Raw genomic sequence first — 13,326 nt, forward strand, 5'->3', positions numbered from 1 at the left:
CCTGTATCTCGTCCTCTCCTGTGTCTCGTCCTCTGCTGTATCTCGTCCTCTCCTGTATCTCGTCCTCTCCTGTGTCTCATCCTCTCCTGTGTCTCGTCCTCTCCTGTATCTCGTCCTCTCCTGTATCTCGTCCTCTCCTGTATCTCGTCCTCTCCTGTATCTCGTCCTCTCCTGTATCTCCTCCTCTCCTGTATCTCCTCCTCTCCTGTATCTCGTCCTCTCCTGTATCTCCTCCTCTCCTGTGTCTCGCCCTCTCCTGTATCTCGTCCTCTGCTGTGTCTCGCCCTCTCCTGTGTCTCGTCCTCTCCTGTGTCTCGTCCTCTGCTGTGTCTCGCCCTCTCCTGTATCTCGTCCTCTCCTGTGTCTCGTCCTCTCCTGTGTCTCGTCCTCTCCTGTGTCTCGTCCTCTCCTGTGTCTCGTCCTCTCCTGTGTCTCGTCCTCTCCTGTGTCTCGCCCTCTCCTGTGTCTCGTCCTCTCCTGTGTCTCGTCCTCTCCTGTGTCTCGTCCTCTCCTGTGTCTCGTCCTCTCCTGTGTCTCGTCCTCTCCTGTGTCTCGTCCTCTCCTGTGTCTCGTCCTCTCCTGTGTCTCGTCCTCTCCTGTGTCTCGTCCTCTCCTGTGTCTCGTCCTGTCCTGTGTCTCGTCCTGTCCTGTGTCTCGTCCTCTCCTGTGTCTCGTCCTCTCCTGTGTCTCGTCCTCTCCTGTGTCTCGTCCTCTCCTGTGTCTCGTCCTCTCCTGTGTCTCGTCCTCTCCTGTGTCTCGTCCTCTCCTGTGTCTCGTCCTCTCCTGTGTCTCGTCCTCTCCTGTGTCTCGTCCTCTCCTGTGTCTCGTCCTATCCTGTGTCTCGTCCTCTCCTGTGTCTCGTCCTCTCCTGTGTCTCGTCCTCTCCTGTGTCTCGTCCTCTCCTGTGTCTCGTCCTCTCCTGTGTCTCGTCCTCTCCTGTGTCTCGTCCTGTCCTGTGTCTCGTCCTCTCCTGTATCTCGTCCTCTCCTGTGTCTCGTCCTCTCCTGTGTCTCGTCCTCTCCTGTATCTCGTCCTCTCCTGTGTCTCTTCCTCTCCTGTATCTCGTCCTCTCCTGTGTCTCGTCCTCTCCTGTGTCTCGTCCTCTCCTGTGTCTCGTCCTCTCCTGTATCTCGTCCTCTCCTGTGTCTCGTCCTGTGTTGTATCTTGTCCTCTCCTGTGTCTCGTCCTCTCCTGTATCTCGTCCTCTCCTGTGTCTCGTCCTCTCCTGTGTCTCGTCCTCTCCTGTATCTCGTCCTCTCCTGTGTCTCTTCCTCTCCTGTATCTCGTCCTCTCCTGTGTCTCGTCCTCTCCTGTGTCTCGTCCTCTCCTGTGTCTCGTCCTCTCCTGTGTCTCGTCCTCTCCTGTATCTCGTCCTCTCCTGTGTCTCGTCCTGTGTTGTATCTTGTCCTCTCCTGTATCTCGTCCTCTCCTGTGTCTCATCCTCTCCTGTGTCTCGTCCTCTCCTGTGTCTCGTCCTCTGCTGTATCTCGTCCTCTCCTGTATCTCGTCCTCTCCTGTATCTCGTCCTCTCCTGTATCTCGTCCTCTCCTGTGTCTCGTCCTCTCCTCTGTCTCGTCCTCTCCTGTGTCTCGTCCTCTGCTGTATCTCTTCTTCTCCTGTATCTCGTCCTCTCCTGTATCTCGTCCTCTCCTGTGTCTCGTCCTCTCCTGTATCTCGTCCTGTGTTGTATGTTGTCCTCTGCTGTATCTCTTCTTCTCCTGTATCTCGTCCTCTCCTGTATCTCGTCCTCTCCTGTATCTCGTCCTCTCCTGTATCTCGTCCTCTCCTGTGTCTCGTCCTCTCCTGTGTCTCGTCCTCTCCTGTGTCTCGTCCTCTCCTGTGTCTCGTCCTCTCCTGTATCTCGTCCTCTCCTGTATCTCGTCCTCTGCTGTGTCTCGTCCTCTCCTGTATCTCGTCCTCTCCTGTATCTCGTCCTCTGCTGTATCTCTTCTTCTCCTGTATCTCGTCCTCTCCTGTATCTCGTCCTCTCCTGTATCTCGTCCTCTCCTGTGTCTCGTACTCTCCTGTATCTCGTCCTCTCCTGTATCTCGTCCTCTCCTGTGTCTCGTCCTGTGTTGTATCTTGTCCTCTGCTGTGTCTCGTCCTCTCCTGTATCTCGTCCTCTCCTGTATCTCGTCCTCTCCTGTGTCTCGTCCTCTCCTGTGTCTCGTCCTCTCCTGTATCTCATCCTCTCCTGTGTCTCGTCCTCTCCTGTATCTCGTCCTCTCCTGTGTCTCGTACTCTCCTGTATCTCGTCCTCTCCTGTATCTCGTCCTCTCCTGTGTCTCGTCCTGTGTTGTATCTTGTCCTCTGCTGTGTCTCGTCCTCTCCTGTATCTCGTCCTCTCCTGTATCTCGTCCTCTCCTGTGTCTCGTCCTCTCCTGTGTCTCGTCCTCTCTTGTGTCTCATCCTCTCCTGTGTCTCGTCCTCTCCTGTATCTCGTCCTCTCCTGTATCTCATCCTCTCCTGTATCTCATCCTCTCCTGTATCTCGTACTCTCCTGTATCTCGTCCTCTCCTGTGTCTCGTCCTCTCCTGTATCTCGTCCTCTCCTGTATCTCGTCCTCTCCTGTGTCTCGTCCTCTCCTGTATCTCGTCCTCTCCTGTATCTCATCCTCTCCTGTATCTCATCCTCTCCTGTATCTCGTCCTCTCCTGTGTCTCGTCCTCTGCTGTATCTCGTCCTCTCCTGTATCTCGTCCTCTCCTGTGTCTCGTCCTCTCCTGTATCTCGTCCTCTCCTGTATCTCATCCTCTCCTGTATCTCATCCTCTCCTGTATCTCGTCCTCTCCTGTGTCTCGTCCTCTGCTGTATCTCGTCCTCTCCTGTATCTCGTCCTCTCCTGTGTCTCATCCTCTCCTGTATCTCGTCCTCTCCTGTATCTCGTCCTCTCCTGTATCTCGTCCTCTCCTGTATCTCGTCCTCTCCTGTATCTCCTCCTCTCCTGTATCTCCTCCTCTCCTGTGTCTCGTCCTCTGCTGTGTCTCGCCCTCTCCTGTATCTCGTCCTCTGCTGTGTCTCGCCCTCTCCTGTGTCTCGTCCTCTCCTGTGTCTCGTCCTCTGCTGTGTCTCGCCCTCTCCTGTATCTCGTCCTCTCCTGTGTCTCGTCCTCTCCTGTGTCTCGTCCTCTCCTGTGTCTCGTCCTCTCCTGTGTCTCGTCCTCTCCTGTGTCTCGTCCTCTCCTGTGTCTCGTCCTCTCCTGTGTCTCGTCCTCTCCTGTGTCTCGTCCTCTCCTGTGTCTCGTCCTCTCCTGTGTCTCGTCCTCTCCTGTGTCTCGTCCTCTCCTGTGTCTCGTCCTCTCCTGAGTCTCGTCCTCTCCTGTGTCTCGTCCTCTCCTGTGTCTCGTCCTCTCCTGTGTCTCGTCCTGTCCTGTGTCTCGTCCTCTCCTGTGTCTCGTCCTCTCCTGTGTCTCGTCCTCTCCTGTGTCTCGTCCTCTCCTGTGTCTCGTCCTCTCCTGTGTCTCGTCCTCTCCTGTGTCTCGTCCTCTCCTGTGTCTCGTCCTCTCCTGTGTCTCGTCCTCTCCTGTGTCTCGTCCTCTCCTGTGTCTCGTCCTCTCCTGTGTCTCGTCCTCTCCTGTGTCTCGTCCTCTCCTGTGTCTCGTCCTCTCCTGTGTCTCGTCCTCTCCTGTGTCTCGTCCTGTCCTGTATCTCGTCCTCTCCTGTGTCTCGTCCTCTCCTGTGTCTCGTCCTCTCCTGTGTCTCGTCCTCTCCTGTGTCTCGTCCTCTCCTGTGTCTCGTCCTCTCCTGTGTCTCGTCCTCTCCTGTGTCTCGTCCTCTCCTGTATCTCGTCCTCTCCTGTATCTCGTCCTCTCCTGTATCTCGTCCTCTCCTGTGTCTCGTCCTCTCCTGTGTCTCGTCCTCTCCTGTGTCTCGTCCTCTCCTGTGTCTCGTCCTCTCCTGTGTCTCGTCCTCTCCTGTATCTCGTCCTCTCCTGTGTCTCTTCCTCTCCTGTATCTCGTCCTCTCCTGTGTCTCGTCCTCTCCTGTGTCTCGTCCTCTCCTGTGTCTCGTCCTCTCCTGTATCTCGTCCTCTCCTGTGTCTCGTCCTGTGTTGTATCTTGTCCTCTCCTGTGTCTCGTCCTCTCCTGTGTCTCGTCCTCTGCTGTATCTCGTCCTCTCCTGTATCTCGCCCTCTCCTGTGTCTCGTCCTCTCCTGTGTCTCGTCCTCTCCTGTATCTCCTCCTCTCCTGTATCTCGTCCTCTCCTGTATCTCGTCCTCTCCTGTATCTCGTCCTCTCCTGTATCTCGTCCTCTGCTGTATCTCTTCTTCTCCTGTATCTCGTCCTCTCCTGTATCTCGTCCTCTCCTGTGTCTCGTCCTGTCCTGTGTCTCGTCCTCTCCTGTATCTCGTCCTCTCCTGTGTCTCGTCCTCTCCTGTATCTCGTCCTCTCCTGTATCTCGTCCTCTCCTGTGTCTCGTCCTCTCCTGTGTCTCGTCCTCTCCTGTGTCTCGTCCTCTCCTGTGTCTCGTCCTCTGCTGTGTCTCGCCCTCTCCTGTATCTCGTCCTCTCCTGTGTCTCGTCCTCTCCTGTGTCTCGTCCTCTGCTGTGTCTCGTCCTCTCCTGTGTCTTGTCCTCTCCTGTGTCTCGTCCTCTCCTGTGTCTCGTCCTCTCCTGTGTCTCGTCCTCTGCTGTGTCTCGCCCTCTCCTGTATCTCGTCCTCTCCTGTGTCTCGTCCTCTCCTGTGTCTCGTCCTCTGCTGTATCTCGTCCTCTCCTGTGTCTCGTCCTCTCCTGTGTCTCGTCCTCTGCTGTGTCTCGCCCTCTCCTGTGTCTCGTCCTCTCCTGTGTCTCGTCCTCTGCTGTGTCTCGCCCTCTCCTGTATCTCGTCCTCTCCTGTGTCTCGTCCTCTCCTGTGTCTCGTCCTCTCCTGTGTCTCGTCCTCTCCTGTGTCTCGCCCTCTCCTGTGTCTCGTCCTCTCCTGTGTCTCGTTCTCTCCTGTGTCTCGTCCTCTCCTGTGTCTCGTCCTCTCCTGTGTCTCGTCCTCTCCTGTGTCTCGTCCTCTCCTGTGTCTCGTCCTCTCCTGTATCTCGTCCTCTCCTGTGTCTCTTCCTCTCCTGTGTCTCGTCCTCTCTTGTGTCTCATCCTCTCCTGTGTCTCGTCCTCTCCTGTATCTCGTCCTCTGCTGTGTCTCGTCCTCTCCTGTGTCTCGTCCTCTCTTGTGTCTCATCCTCTCCTGTGTCTCGTCCTCTCCTGTATCTTGTCCTCTGCTGTGTCTCGTCCTCTCCTGTATCTTGTCCTCTCCTGTGTCTCGTCCTGTGTTGTATCTTGTCCTCTGCTGTGTCTCGTCCTCTCCTGTGTCTCGTCCTCTCCTGTGTCTCGTCCTCTCCTGTATCTCGTCCTCTCCTGTGTCTCGTCCTCTCCTGTATCTCGTCCTCTCCTGTGTCTCGTCCTCTCCTGTGTCTCGTCCTCTCCTGTATCTCGTCCTCTCCTGTGTCTCGTCCTCTCTTGTGTCTCATCCTCTCCTGTGTCTCGTCCTCTCCTGTATCTTGTCCTCTGCTGTGTCTCGTCCTCTCCTGTATCTTGTCCTCTCCTGTGTCTCGTCCTGTGTTGTATCTTGTCCTCTGCTGTGTCTCGTCCTCTCCTGTGTCTCGTCCTCTCCTGTGTCTCGTCCTCTCCTGTATCTCGTCCTCTGCTGTATCTCGTCCTCTCCTGTGTCTCGTCCTCTCCTGTATCTCATCCTCTCCTGTATCTCGTCCTCTCCTGTATCTCGTCCTCTCCTGTGTCTCGTCCTCTCCTGTGTCTCGTCCTCTGCTGTATCTCGTCCTCTCCTGTGTCTCGTCCTCTCCTGTGTCTCGTCCTCTCCTGTATCTTGTCCTCTGCTGTGTCTCGTCCTCTCCTGTGTCTCGTCCTCTCCTGTATCTCATCCTCTCCTGTATCTCATCCTCTCCTGTATCTCGTCCTCTCCTGTGTCTCGTCCTCTCCTGTGTCTCGTCCTCTCCTGTGTTTCGTCCTCTCCTGTATCTCGTCCTCTCCTGTATCTCATCCTCTCCTGTATCTCGTCCTCTGCTGTATCTCGTCCTCTCCTGTGTCTCGTCCTCTCCTGTATCTCTTCTTCTCCTGTATCTCATCCTCTCCTGTATCTCGTCCTCTGCTGTATCTCTTCTTCTCCTGTATCTCATCCTCTCCTGTATCTCATCCTCTCCTGTATCTCATCCTCTCCTGTATCTCGTCCTCTCCTGTGTCTCGTCCTCTCCTGTGTCTCGTCCTCTCCTGTATCTCGTCCTCTCCTGTGTCTCGTCCTCTCCTGTATCTCGTCCTCTCCTGTATCTCGTCCTCTCCTGTGTCTCGTCCTCTCCTGTATCTCGTCCTCTCCTGTATCTCATCCTCTCCTGTATCTCGTCCTCTCCTGTATCTCGTCCTCTCCTGTGTCTCGTCCTCTCCTGTGTCTCGTCCTCTCCTGTATCTCGTCCTCTCCTGTGTCTCGTCCTCTCCTGTGTCTCATCCTCTCCTGTATCTCATCCTCTCCTGTGTCTCGTCCTCTCCTGTATCTCGTCCTCTCCTGTATCTCGTCCTCTCCTGTATCTCGTCCTCTCCTGTATCTCGTCCTCTCCTGTGTCTCTTCCTCTCCTGTGTCTCGTCCTCTCTTGTGTCTCATCCTCTCCTGTGTCTCGTCCTCTCCTGTATCTCGTCCTCTGCTGTGTCTCGTCCTCTCCTGTGTCTCGTCCTCTCTTGTGTCTCATCCTCTCCTGTGTCTCGTCCTCTCCTGTATCTTGTCCTCTGCTGTGTCTCGTCCTCTCCTGTATCTTGTCCTCTCCTGTGTCTCGTCCTGTGTTGTATCTTGTCCTCTGCTGTGTCTCGTCCTCTCCTGTGTCTCGTCCTCTCCTGTGTCTCGTCCTCTCCTGTATCTCGTCCTCTCCTGTGTCTCGTCCTCTCCTGTATCTCGTCCTCTCCTGTGTCTCGTCCTCTCCTGTGTCTCGTCCTCTCCTGTATCTCGTCCTCTCCTGTATCTCATCCTCTCCTGTATCTCGTCCTCTCCTGTATCTCGTCCTCTCCTGTGTCTCGTCCTCTCCTGTGTCTCGTCCTCTGCTGTATCTCGTCCTCTCCTGTGTCTCGTCCTCTCCTGTGTCTCGTCCTCTCCTGTATCTTGTCCTCTGCTGTGTCTCGTCCTCTCCTGTGTCTCGTCCTCTCCTGTATCTCATCCTCTCCTGTATCTCATCCTCTCCTGTATCTCGTCCTCTCCTGTGTCTCGTCCTCTCCTGTGTCTCGTCCTCTCCTGTGTTTCGTCCTCTCCTGTATCTCGTCCTCTCCTGTATCTCATCCTCTCCTGTATCTCGTCCTCTGCTGTATCTCGTCCTCTCCTGTGTCTCGTCCTCTCCTGTATCTCTTCTTCTCCTGTATCTCATCCTCTCCTGTATCTCGTCCTCTGCTGTATCTCTTCTTCTCCTGTATCTCATCCTCTCCTGTATCTCATCCTCTCCTGTATCTCATCCTCTCCTGTATCTCGTCCTCTCCTGTGTCTCGTCCTCTCCTGTGTCTCGTCCTCTCCTGTATCTCGTCCTCTCCTGTGTCTCGTCCTCTCCTGTATCTCGTCCTCTCCTGTATCTCGTCCTCTCCTGTGTCTCGTCCTCTCCTGTATCTCGTCCTCTCCTGTATCTCATCCTCTCCTGTATCTCGTCCTCTCCTGTATCTCGTCCTCTCCTGTGTCTCGTCCTCTCCTGTGTCTCGTCCTCTCCTGTATCTCGTCCTCTCCTGTGTCTCGTCCTCTCCTGTGTCTCATCCTCTCCTGTATCTCATCCTCTCCTGTGTCTCGTCCTCTCCTGTATCTCGTCCTCTCCTGTATCTCGTCCTCTCCTGTATCTCGTCCTCTCCTGTATCTCATCCTCTCCTGTATCTCGTCCTCTCCTGTGTCTCGTCCTCTCCTGTATCTCGTCCTCTCCTGTGTCTCGTCCTCTGCTGTATCTCGTCCTCTCCTGTATCTCGTCCTCTCCTGTGTCTCGTCCTCTCCTGTATCTCGTCCTCTCCTGTATCTCGTCCTCTCCTGTATCTCGTCCTCTCCTGTATCTCATCCTCTCCTGTATCTCGTCCTCTCCTGTGTCTCGTCCTCTCCTGTATCTCGTCCTCTCCTGTATCTCGTCCTCTCCTGTATCTCGTCCTCTCCTGTATCTCGTCCTCTCCTGTATCTCGTCCTCTCCTGTATCTCCTCCTCTCCTGTATCTCGTCCTCTCCTGTATCTCCTCCTCTCCTGTGTCTCGTCCTCTGCTGTGTCTCGCCCTCTCCTGTATCTCGTCCTCTCCTGTATCTCGTCCTCTCCTGTATCTCGTCCTCTCCTGTATCTCGTCCTCTCCTGTATCTCGTCCTCTCCTGTGTCTCGTCCTCTGCTGTATCTCCTCCTCTCCTGTATCTCGTCCTCTCCTGTATCTCCTCCTCTCCTGTGTCTCGTCCTCTGCTGTGTCTCGCCCTCTCCTGTATCTCGTCCTCTCCTGTGTCTCGTCCTCTCCTGTGTCTCGTCCTCTCCTGTGTCTCGTCCTCTCCTGTGTCTCGTCCTCTCCTGTGTCTCGCCCTCTCCTGTGTCTCGTCCTCTCCTGTGTCTCGTCCTCTCCTGTGTCTCGTCCTCTCCTGTATCTCGTCCTCTCCTGTGTCTCGTCCTCTCCTGTGTCTCGTCCTCTCCTGTGTCTCGTCCTCTCCTGTATCTCGTCCTCTCCTGTGTCTCGTCCTCTCCTGTGTCTCGTCCTCTCCTGTGTCTCGTCCTCTCCTGTGTCTCGTCCTCTCCTGTGTCTCGTCCTCTCCTGTGTCTCGTCCTCTCCTGTATCTCGTCCTCTCCTGTGTCTCGTCCTCTCCTGTGTCTCGTCCTCTCCTGTGTCTCGTCCTCTCCTGTGTCTCGTCCTCTCCTGTATCTCGTCCACTCCTGTGTCTCGTCCTGTGTTGTATCTTGTCCTCTCCTGTATCTCGTCCTTTCCTGTGTCTCGTCCTCTGCTGTATCTCGTCCTCTCCTGTATCTCGTCCTCTCCTGTGTCTCGTCCTCTCCTGTGTCTCGTCCTCTCCTGTATCTCGTCCTTTCCTGTGTCTCGTCCTCTGCTGTATCTCGTCCTCTCCTGTATCTCGTCCTCTCCTGTATCTCGTCCTTTCCTGTGTCTCGTCCTCTGCTGTATCTCGTCCTCTCCTGTATCTCGTCCTCTCCTGTATCTCGTCCTCTCCTGTGTCTCGTCCTCTCCTGTATCTCGTCCTCTCCTGTGTCTCGTCCTGTGTTGTATCTTGTCCTCTGCTGTGTCTCGTCCTCTCCTGTATCTCGTCCTCTCCTGTATCTCGTCCTCTCCTGTGTCTCGTCCTCTCCTGTGTCTCGTCCTCTCCTGTGTCTCGTCCTCTCCTGTGTCTCGTCCTCTCCTGTGTCTCGTCCTCTCCTGTATCTCGTCCTCTCCTGTGTCTCGTCCTCTCCTGTATCTCGTCCTCTCCTGTATCTCATCCTCTCCTGTATCTCATCCTCTCCTGTATCTCGTCCTCTCCTGTATCTCGTCCTCTCCTGTGTCTCGTCCTCTCCTGTATCTCGTCCTCTCCTGTATCTCGTCCTCTCCTGTGTCTCGTCCTCTCCTGTATCTCGTCCTCTCCTGTATCTCATCCTCTCCTGTATCTCATCCTCTCCTGTATCTCGTCCTCTCCTGTATCTCGTCCTCTCCTGTATCTCGTCCTCTCCTGTATCTCGTCCTCTCCTGTGTCTCGTCCTCTCCTGTGTCTCGTCCTCTCCTGTGTCTCGTCCTCTCCTGTGTCTCGTCCTCTCCTGTATCTCATCCTCTCCTGTGTCTCGTCCTCTCCTGTGTCTCGTCCTCTCCTGTGTCTCGTCCTCTCCTGTATCTCGTCCTCTCCTGTATCTCATCCTCTGCTGTATCTCGTCCTCTCCTGTGTCTCGTCCTCTTCTGTATCTCGTCCTCTGCTGTATCTCGTCCTCTCCTGTATCTCGTCCTCTGCTGTATCTCGTCCTCTCCTGTATCTCGTCCTCTGCTGTATCTCGTCCTCTGCTGTATCTCGTCCTCTCCTGTATCTCGTCCTCTGCTGTATCTCGTCCTCTCCTGTATCTCATCCTCTGCTGTATCTCGTCCTCTCCTGTATCTCGTCCTCTCCTGTATCTCGTCCTCTCCTGTATCTCGTCCTCTCCTGTATCTCATCCTCTGCTGTATCTCGCCCTCTCCTGTATCTCTTCTTCTCCTGTATCTCGTCCTCTCCTGTATCTCGTCCTCTCCTGTATCTCGTCCTCTCCTGTGTCTCATCCTCTCCTGTGTCTCGTCCTCTCCTGTGTCTCGTCCTCTCCTGTGTCTCGTCCTCTCCTGTATCTCGTCCTCTGCTGTGTCTCGTCCTCTCCTGTGTCTCGTCCTCTCCTGTGTCTCGTCCTCTCCTGTGTCTCGTCCTCTCCTGTGTCTCGTCCTCTCCTGTATCTCGTCCTCTCCTGTATCTCGTCCTCTGCTGTGTCTCGTCCTCTCCTGTATCTCGTCCTCTCCTGTATCTCGTCCTCTCCTGTATCTCATCCTCTCCTGTGTCTCATCCTCTCCTGTATCTCGTCCTCTCCTGTGTCTCGTCCTCTCCTGTATCTCGTCCTCTCCTGTGTCTCGTCCTCTGCTGTGTCTCGTCCTCTGCTGTGTCTCGTCCTCTGCTGTGTCTCGTCCTCTGCTGTGTCTCGTCCTCTCCTGTGTCTCGTCCTCTCCTGTATCTCGTCCTCTCCTGTGTCTCGTCCTCTGCTGTGTCTCGTCCTCTGCTGTGTCTCGTCCTCTGCTGTGTCTCGTCCTCTGCTGTGTCTCGTCCTCTGCTGTGTCTCGTCCTCTGCTGTGTCTCGTCCTCTCCTGTATCTCATCCTCTGCTGTGTCTCGTCCTCTCCTGTATCTCGTCCTCTCCTGTATCTCGTCCTCTCCTGTGTCTCATCCTCTCCTGTATCTCGTCCTCTCCTGTGTCTCGTCCTCTCCTGTATCTCGTCCTCTCCTGTGTCTCGTCCTCTCCTGTATCTCGTCCTCTCCTGTGTCTCGTCCTCTGCTGTGTCTCGTCCTCTCCTGTATCTCCTCCTCTCCTGTGTCTCGTCCTCTCCTGTGTCTCGTCCTCTCTTGTGTCTCGTCCTCTCCTGTATCTCATCCTCTCCTGTGTCTCGTCCTCTCCTGTATCTCGTCCTCTCCTGTATCTCGTCCTGTACTGTCTCTTGTCCTGTGCTGTGTCTCGTCCTCTCCTGTATCTCATCCTCTCCTGTGTCTCGTCCTCTCCTGTATCTCATCCTCTCCTGTGTCTCGTCCTCTCCTGTATCTCGTCCTCTCCTGTGTCTCGTCCTGTCCTGTATCTCGTCCTCTCCTGTGTCTCATCCTCTCCTGTGTCTCGTCCTCTCCTGTGTCTCGTCCTCTCCTGTGTCTCGTCCTCTCCTGTATCTTGTCCTCTGCTGTATCTCGTCCTCTCCTGTGTCTCGTCCTCTCCTGTGTCTCATCCTGTCCTGTATCTCGTCCTCTCCTGTGTCTCGTCCTCTCCTGTGTCTCATCCTCTCCTGTGTCTCGTCCTCTCCTGTGTCTCGTCCTCTCCTGTGTCTCGTCCTCTGCTGTATCTCATCCTCTCCTGTATCTCATCCTCTCCTGTATCTCGTCCTCTCCTGTGTCTCGTCCTCTGCTGTGTCTCGTCCTCTCCTGTGTCTCGTCCTCTCCTGTGTCTCGTCCTCTGCTGTGTCTCGTCCTCTCCTGTATCTCGTCCTCTCCTGTATCTCGTCCTCTCCTGTATCTAGTCCTCTCCTGTGTCTCGTCCTCTGCTGTGTCTCGTCCTCTCCTGTGTCTCGTCCTCTCCTGTGTCTCGTCCTCTGCTGTGTCTCGTCCTCTCCTGTATCTCGTCCTCTCCTGTATCTCGTCCTCTCCTGTGTCTCGTCCTCTCCTGTGTCTCGTCCTCTGCTGTATCTCATCCTCTCCTGTGTCTCGTCCTCTCCTGTGTCTCGTCCTCTGCTGTATCTCATCCTCTCCTGTGTCTCGTCCTCTCCTGTGTCTCGTCCTCTCCTGTGTCTCGTCCTCTCCTCTATCTCATCCTCTGCTGTGTCTCATCCTCTCCTGTATCTCGTCCTCTCCTGTGTCTCGTCCTCTCCTGTGTCTCGTCCTCTCCTGTGTCTCGTCCTCTCCTGTGTCTCGTCCTCTCCTGTGTCTCGTCCTCTCCTGTGTCTCGTCCTCTCCTGTGTCTCGTCCTCTCCTGTGTCTCATCCTCTCCTGTGTCTCGTCCTCTGCTGTGTCTCGTCCTCTCCTGTGTCTCGTCCTCTGCTGTCTCTCATCCTCTCCTGTGTCTCGTCCTCTCCTGTGTCTCGTCCTCTCCTGTGTCTCGTCCTCTCCTCTATCTCATCCTCTGCTGTGTCTCATCCTCTCCTGTATCTCATCCTCTGCTGTGTCTCGTCCTCTCCTGTATCTCGTCCTCTCCTGTATCTCGTCCTCTCCTGTGTCTCGTCCTCTCCTGTGTCTCGTCCTCTCCTGTGTCTCGTCCTCTCCTGTGTCTCGTCCTCTCCTGTGTCTCGTCCTCTCCTGTGTCTCGTCCTCTCCTGTGTCTCGTCCTCTCCTGTGTCTCATCCTCTCCTGTATCTTGTCCTCTGCTGTGTCTCATCCTCTCCTGTGTCTCGTCCTCTCCTGTGTCTCGTCCTCTGCTGTATCTTGTCCTCTGCTGTGTCTCATCCTCTCCTGTGTCTCGTCCTCTCCTGTGTCTCATCCTCTCCTGTATCTTGTCCTCTGCTGTGTCTCATCCTCTCCTGTGTCTCGTCCTCTCCTGTGTCTCGTCCTCTGCTGTATCTCGTCCTCTCCTGTGTCTCGTCCTCTGCTGTGTCTCGTCCTCTCCTGTGTCTCGTCCTCTCCTGTGTCTCATCCTCTCCTGTATCTTGTCCTCTGCTGTGTCTCATCCTCTCCTGTGTCTCGTCCTCTCCTGTGTCTCGTCCTCTCCTGTGTCTCGTCCTCTCCTGTGTCTCGTCCTCTCCTGTATCTTGTCCTCTGCTGTGTCTCGTCCTCTCCTGTGTCTCGTCCTCTCCTGTATCTCATCCTCTCCTGTGTCTCGTCCTCTCCTGTGTCTCATCCTCTCCTGTGTCTCGTCCTCTCCTGTATCTCGTCCTCTCCTGTGTCTCGTCCTCTCCTGTATCTCGTCCTCTCCTGTGTCTCGTCCTCTCCTGTGTCTCGTCCTCTCCTGTGTCTCATCCTCTCCTGTGTCTCATCCTCTCCTGTATCTCGTCCTCTCCTGTATCTTGTCCTCTGCTGTATCTCGTCCTCTCCTGTCTCATCCTCTCCTGTGTCTCATCCTCTCCTGTGTCTCGTCCTCTCCTGTATCTCGTCCTCTCCTGTGTCTCGTCCTCTCCTGTATCTCGTCCTCTCCTGTGTCTCGTCCTCTCCTGTGTCTCGTCCTCTCCTGTGTCTCATCCTCT

The sequence above is a fragment of the Phyllobates terribilis genome, unplaced genomic scaffold (assembly GCF_046119375.1).
Source record: "Phyllobates terribilis strain yellow unplaced genomic scaffold, ASM4611937v1 Scaffold_25__1_contigs__length_18738178, whole genome shotgun sequence".
Lineage (NCBI taxonomy): Eukaryota > Metazoa > Chordata > Amphibia > Anura > Dendrobatidae > Phyllobates > Phyllobates terribilis.